Consider the following 8,043-nt stretch of genomic DNA (forward strand, 5'->3'; position numbering starts at 1 on the left):
TCGATACGGTACCCGATCTCAAGAACCTCTGTCAAGAAGAAGATAGTCTCTAAGGAGCCATTAATATCATTACAAGCCTCGAGATGGTACCCAATCTTGAGGACCTATGTCAAAAATAAGATAAGCTATAAAAACCTACTCATACGGGCCTGACCTCGATGTGGTACCCTACCTCGAGGATTTCTGCTATTGCAAATGCAGGTCATTTACCTGATCCTCTGGCCCTCGAGCTACCTGATCCCGAGCCAATTTTCACTCGAAAAATACTAATAAAGCCTTAGGGCTATTTCTCGCCTTCGGATCAAGTTAAACGTCCTCTCGGTTACTTTAATTTAGGGGCTATCTGAGTCCAGGAGTACCCTTATTCGGGATCTATCTATAATGCCTTAAGGCTATCTTCGCTCTAAGTTCAAAACACGTTTTTAGGTCACCCGAGCTTGAGCGAACTCTCACTCGGGGACTACCTTCAAAAGCCTAAGGGATATCTTTATTCTCAGGCGTCCAAGCAAGTTCCCCCTCGAGTACTATCGAGGGGGTCTGAACAGCTAAGTTTCGTTCTAAAAATTTGAAGCCCTACTCTCACTCAACTCGAAGTCGGGGGTCTCAGTGGCCTAAGCTTGTATCAATTCAATCTGGGCTCAGTCCAAGGAATGACAAAGGGCTCCACGTGATATCATATTAACCAATCAAGAACCACAGAAATACCTACGACCGGGCCCGGTATTTGGACCGTTCGGTAGAATCATGCACTCAGATTCTTCACAAACGCAAATAAAAGGAAATCCGGCATAAATCAGGTACAAAATTGAAGAAACACTTTTTCATTAGTAAACGATGATTACAAAAGCCCATGAAGGGTCCTTATATATAATTACAAAAGCCCATGAAGGGTCCTTACACAAAAACAAAGAAGCCAAATATATATATATATATATATATATATATATATATATATATATAATAGCTACAAGTCTAATCTTCTCTCGGGGGTACATCCGGGGGGGCAGTATCTTCGAGAACCATTTCCTCGGGGGCCTCATCTTGGTCTTTCAAACGGTATCTTCAAGATTGAAGAAGAGGCAAAAATTGATAAGAAGAAGAAGAAAAAGATGAAGAAAAAGCAAAAAAAGATGAAGAAATAGAAAAAGATGAAGAAGTGGCTGGGTGAAAAAATCTGGTGAGTATGGGTCTCGCCAGCACTACTATTATGAAGCCACTTCTTGAGACGTTGCACCAGTGTGGGATGCAACAGTTAGTAGATGGTACCACCTCACTCCACAAAAAGCAAAAGGAGTGAAGTGCCACACCGGGTAGTTAAGAGAGATGAGTAGAAGTTCATAGTTCGCATATCCTTTAATACGAAGATAATTTAAGATTTCTCTCTCATTATTTTGGGCCAACAACAACAATAACAACAAACCAGTGCAAACCCACTTAGTAGGGGAAAGCTTTGGGAAAGGGCTATGGCATAGCTGATGAGAACACTGCTGTGTAGCCTTATAGACATGGGCTTCAACATGGGAAATACTGTTGGGTGAGGACGAAGAGAAGAGAGGAGTAAAAGCCTGTTGAAGAACGTTTGAATGAAGTTTTGGTTCAAGAAAGCTTCCATTTACAAAAAGGGTGGCAGAGTAACCGACGACGCAATCAATGTCTTTGGAAAACATATCGACATGCACAATCAATGCATGTTGGGAGATGGATGGCGGCGATATCATCGCCTTGAGAAAGTAAACCGACGCTACATTACATGTTCCTAGGAAAGACGTATCGATGGGACGTCTCAGTCATTGCAAAAGTTGATATCATAAGCATGACATCATCACAAGAGGCTCGAGGAGATCGGTGTCAAAATCATTTCTTATCATTTTAATCTAAGAAATGCAGGGACCATCTGTATACGATAAAAATCAGTGGTCCAATTTTTTGATCATTAAGGCACCTCGTAAAGACTGCCCCCAAAAGGCTCGAAGTTCAGCTTGGGGTTTCGACCCCGAGGTTCTCAATGATCGACCTCGAGGTAGTGTAAATTAGTAGCTACGGTGGATCGATGTGAGGTTCTCAAGGCACGTGACTAGAGCTGACAAAGTCTATTTGGTTAGTTTAAGCCTATACCGTGGCATTAAATGGTTGTACCGGCCATATATCATGGTAAAATGCATTTGTACTATTTTGGGATTCCCTCCCTCATATATAAAGGGGACCCTTATCATTTTGTAAGGATACACTACACACAACATTCAATATAAGAACATTCTCTCTACTCTCTAACTTGGACTCACTGTCTTGATACTCATATTTATTTCTTATATTCATTGTGTTCTATTTATTGTTCTTCATTTTATTGCTCATTATTGGTCATAAAGAGCCACAATAAAATTTATCATAACTGTTAATCCTCCATCTACCGACCTTAGTCGGGAATCCGACTCGACCTCGAGGCCCCAATTCCTAACCATTCTGTTTGATTATTACACTATCTACAATCTATTATCTTATTTTATGATCTTTCACTTAGCATCTATTACCTAACAACTAGCATAAAAATAGATCACGTATTTTTAGAACCACAAATATTAAATCTAATTGTTATTATTATTTTCAAGGTAAACACAAGTCTAAGGTAAATTAGAAGAAGTTGGATCGGTTAGCAATGGTTGAATTGGCATAATGATGGTAGTGATCAGCTCCTTCAGTATGTGAGTTATACATGTGATTTGTGACAGTACGTGCGAGGCTTGACGGTCGCCGTAATTGATTTTATTTGGAGACTTTCAAGTATTATGGCCTGCTAAGTGTAAATGGATCCCGCAAGAGTTATGGTGGTTTAGACTACTACTTGAGGTTGGTATTTTCTGCAGGTATGCGAATTCAATCACGTGTTGCAATGGTTCTCTTGAAACGAGCTAAGTAAAAAGTTTCTATATGATGAAGTGCTTACCCTATTAATGGTTCAGAGTTAAGATAAATTTCTTATACTTTTGTGTATTGCCATGATTAAGTGCAGTGAGTAACATGGGATTTGGAAGTTGAGGATCAAGGTTGCAGTTTGGTTTTGACAAGAATGTCACCAGCTCGGACGAGCAGGGAGAAAGGATTTAAATGGTTAGAGTAAGCTGGTATTATCTTTAGCGTCACCTAAGATCGGTGTCTTGTGTAAGAGGCTTTGCGTACTAATTTTGGATTCTTGATTTGCCTTACAGTATTAGTATGGTCGGTGGTATGGGTGTGCAAACTTGTTATCTGGTGCGGAGGGTCGTGGGAGTGTATCCCACGGGAATATGGTATAAGTGCGGCAGGTAGTCACTTAATTGATTAAAGATTAAAATCAAGTATGGAGATGGTAGTGCTATTGTTAATATGAGAATTTATGCCTAAAGGGCTCTCGGTTCATTTGGTTGTGGACTGTAGAAGCTTGTTCCGGATTTGACACTGGTTCTTGTGTGTCAGGGGTTATTGAGGATCCTTGAAATATTATTAGCCCAGTGCGGTACGATTAAAATTCGATTGAGGTTCGTGGATGGATCTATATATGAATGTGGGCTCTATATCGGGTCGGATGTGTTCATTTCAGCATAGCACTTCGTATGAAGGAGTATTCAAATATTGGATGTTATTTCATCGTCGGCTATTCATGTAATACTATATTGTGCCGTGTGAGTTGTGAAACGACTTGATTAATTGCATTTGTGTTGAGGCTCCGCGTAGCGATGGTGTTATGTGAGTAGGATGGCTCTCGAGATGCAGATCATATATCGCACCTTAGTCATGCTTGAGTTTTGTAGCCTATGAAGCTATCGGTCTCCCTAGGAATTTGTATTATGCACTTCATGTGCTTGTGGTTGATATTCGGGTATTTTACAGGTATGAGCATTTTAGCTCGGTAAGTAATTCCTTATAGATTATTATGTATGGATCGGGTGGCACGCCTCCACGGGTACATTTTTTGGATCAGGTGGCACGCCGCCGCGGGTATCATGGTTGGATCGGGTTGCATGCCGCAACGGTATCATGTGTGGATCAGGTTGCACGCCGCAACAATGTGACGTTGAGTATAATCCCTTATATCTACTCTTGTGTGTTTTGTTTCTCATTTTCTGAGGAAGGTTTATAACACCCTTTCGAGTGTTTAATTAGTTACATAGGTTGAGTAGTTCTTTCTAGAGTTTGTTTTCCTTATGTATCACATTCGAGTTTGTAGCTTGTCGGCACATTGTGGCATTATATGAGATTTTTAGGCAGTGTCTGAGGTGGCTGATTGCCTTAGCAGCTTGCATTGGGTGAGACGAGATTATTGGAACTGGGACCAATGCGATCAGATTTATATGAAGCATATTAAGGAGCAAATATCGTTATTTGGTTCATAATGAGGTAATGGTTCTTGTCAAGAGGTGATACTCAATGAATAGTTGACTCGGCAGTTGGTTACGAATTCCTACACATCTCTTCCCTCGTGGCAGGATTGCAAGAGTTAGAACATGACTTATATGAGTCATAAGGTGTGTTGTGAGTATCAAAATCGTGAAAATTCGGTTGTTGTTATGAGAGGATGTTATTATGGTCATGTGAGTTATGCAGTTCATAATGTGGATTCATCAAAGGTATGCAATCATGTATTGGTGCATCGTGTAGTGATTGATATGGTGTTCGCATGTTGAAAGCGGGCCTGGTGGAACATTCCGGATGTTGGAATTTGGCTCTAAGGCTATTTGACTAAACAAAAGAGGAATCTTCAAATTTTCTCGAGCAAATGTGCTCAACTGAGTTGTGGTAGCATGGGGATGTGTATGAGAAGTTAAACAGTGATTTCAGACAACTACAGCACAGTTCTTAACACGTTTGAGGATGAACGTATGTTTAAGTGGGAGGGAATGTAATGACTCGACTGGTTGTTTTGAGCTCTAGCGCATCGTTGGGTGGTTTGAGGCCATGAACAACTTCACTTCAGGTAATATGACTTGTACGCATGGTCGGAATTGAATTTTGGGAAGTTCAGAGTTGATTTGGAGAGAAAATTCTCATTTCGGAAGCTTTAAATGGAAGAATTGACTACGGTTGGAGTTTTGAGTAAATGACCTCGGAATTGGGATTTGAAGGTTTCAACAGGTTTGTATGATGATTTTGAACATGAGTGTATGTCCGGATCGAGTTTTGGATGAACCGGGAGCGTTTCGGCACCTATTGTGGAAGGTTGGCATTTTGGAAGAATTTCATAAATTTTGGTTGAAGTGCATTTCAATGTTATTGATGTTCGTTTGGGATTTTGAGTCTGGAAATAGCTCCGTATAGTGATTTTGGTATTGGGAGTGCATCCGGATCTGGATTTGGAGGTCCATAGGTCATTTTGGAGTCATTTGGCGAAAGTTAAAAATTTGAAAGTTTTTGAGAAGTTTGACTGGGAGTGGACTTTTTGATATTGGGTTGGATTCCGATTCTGAAAGGTAAAGTAGGTCCGTAATGTTGAATATGACTTGTGTGCAAAATTTGAGGTCAATCAGACGTGATTTGATAGGTTTTGGTATCGAATGTAGAAGTTTGAAATTCTAAAGTTCATTAAGCTCGAATTGGAGTGTGATTCGTGATTTTAGAGGTCCGTAGGTCATTTTAGAGTCATTTCGCAAAAGTTAGAAATTTGAAGGTTTTTGAGAAGTTTGACCGGGAATGGACTTTTTTATATCGGGTCGGATTCTGATTCCGAAAGTTGAAGTAGGTTTGTAATGTTGAATATGACTTTTGAGCAAATTTTGAGGTCAATCAGACATGATTTGATAGGTTTCGGTATCGAATGTAGAAGTTTAAAGTTCTAAAGTTCATTAAGCTCGAATTGGAGTGTGATTCGTGATTTTAGCATTGTTTGATGTGATTTGAGGCCTCGAACAAGTTCGTAATGTGTTTTAGGACGTCTTAGTAAAATTGGTTGAGGTCCCGAGGGCCTGGGTGGAATTCGGAAGGTAAACGGATCGAGTTTGGACTTGGAAGAAGGGCTGAAGCAGCTACCTTCTGGTGTAACCGCACCTGCGAGGTTTGGGCCGCAAGTGTGGAGCTGTAGAAGCAGCCAAGAAGGGCGTAGATGCAATTTTGGTTGCGAAATGCTGAGACTGCGGTCATCTCGCAGCGGAAGTGAGACCGCACCTGCGGAGGGAAGGCATAGAAGTGGAGCGGGCAGCTGGGGGCATCTCTACATAAGCGGATCATTTGACGCACCTACGGAATCACAGAAGCGGTCAAGTGACTGCAGGTGCAAGGATCGCTGGGCAGAGGAGGATTTTATAAACGGAACTTGGCTCATTTTTCTTCCATTTCTCACTTGGTCGAGGCGATTTTGGAGAGCTTCAAGGAGGGATTTTCATCAAGCAACACAAGGTAAGTGATTTCCATATATTGCAAGTTAAATACATGGATTATATAACGATATGAGCATGAAAATTTGTAGAAATTGTGGTATTTTTGGTAGAAAACCTAGAATTTGGTATTTTTATATTTTTGACCACGAATTCGGGCATGGAATTTAGAATAAATTATATATTTTAGTTTGTGAGCTTATGGGTAAAGTTTATCTTCAAAAATTTTATTGACTTTTCGAACGGAGTTGGAAATTATTGACTTTTCGAACGGAGTTGGAAATTATTATAAATTGGATTATAATAAGTATTAGAGTATATATTTATGGGTTTGCACATTATTGACTAGTTTTGGAGCGTTGGGCATCGGTTTTAGTTGTTGGAAAGGCTTGGGAGCCGTCTATGGAACTTCGGAGCGAGATAAGTCTCATTTCTAACCTTGTAAGAGGGAATTAACCCCATAGGTGAAATAATTCAATATGTTCTTCTATTTGTAGGGGCTACATACGCACGAGGTGATGAGAGTCCGTGTGTAGCTACTATTATACTTAAGTCCGGGTAGTCTAGGACTATAATCATGTTATACTTGCGATATTTGCAACCTTATTGTTAATTTAAATTTCTTAAATCATAATGAACTTGGTAAATGAATTTTTGAAAGTTTATACTTCGTTTTCTTGACTGTTAAATGAGAATTGACATTACCTTGGATAATTACTCCTTAATGAATTCTTGATTGACTACTTGATTGTGTTTTCTTTTGTGGAGCAGGCCGAACGCCTCGGCAGATTAAATAGATGCCTCTATAGTTCGCGTCGTTCGACCCTCGGCAGTGCACATTTTATATTTATATGTTGAATCGGGTCGTACTTCCTCGGCATGATTTGCGCATGATTTATTTGGTTGGTTTGGAAATTTATAGTAACTAATATTGATTCATTGGCCTGAGATACAGATGATAAATGATGAAAATAAATTTTTGGAAATCTCCTATTAACAAATGAATTGTTTACTTGCTTCATGCTATTGAGTTACAGCTATTTATAAAAATCCTCAATTAATTATATTATCAGTATATTATTGTTAGCTATAGTAAGTGTCGGAATCAACCTCTTGTCACAACTTCTCCGAGGTTAGACTGGATACTTATTGGGTACACGTTGTTTTCGTACTCATACTACACTTGTTGTACAATTATTGTACAGGCACATGTATGTCTAGTGGCCTAGCGGGCACAACGGCATGGTCGATACGGGGACATAGGTGAGCTTCATCTTATGCTACGATTCGTAGCCAGCAGAGTCTCCTTCAAAGTATTTTTAATTTTCTTTCCTGTCCAAATTTGTATTCCGGATTGATGCTGTATTTTATTTTATTTTTCATAGTTGATGCTCATGCACTCGTGATACCGGGTTTTGGGATGATTATGGGTTATTTAGTATTGGGATTTGTTACAAATATTATTATTTACTCTGAATTTTCCAACTTCTACTATATAATTGAAGGAAAACTATGATTTTAAAAATATTAAAATGAGACTTAAATTAAGTATTAAATTATTGGCTTGCCTGGCAGCGGTGTCCGAAGCCATCACGACCTTTAATGAATTTTGGGTAGTGACACAACTAAATGCAATGTGGCTAGTTATTAAATCAAAACTATCCCAAACACTAGCCCAATCCGCATCTGACCTGGTCCAGGA

This window comes from Nicotiana sylvestris, chromosome 11 (assembly GCF_000393655.2).
Source record: "Nicotiana sylvestris chromosome 11, ASM39365v2, whole genome shotgun sequence".
NCBI lineage: Eukaryota > Viridiplantae > Streptophyta > Magnoliopsida > Solanales > Solanaceae > Nicotiana > Nicotiana sylvestris.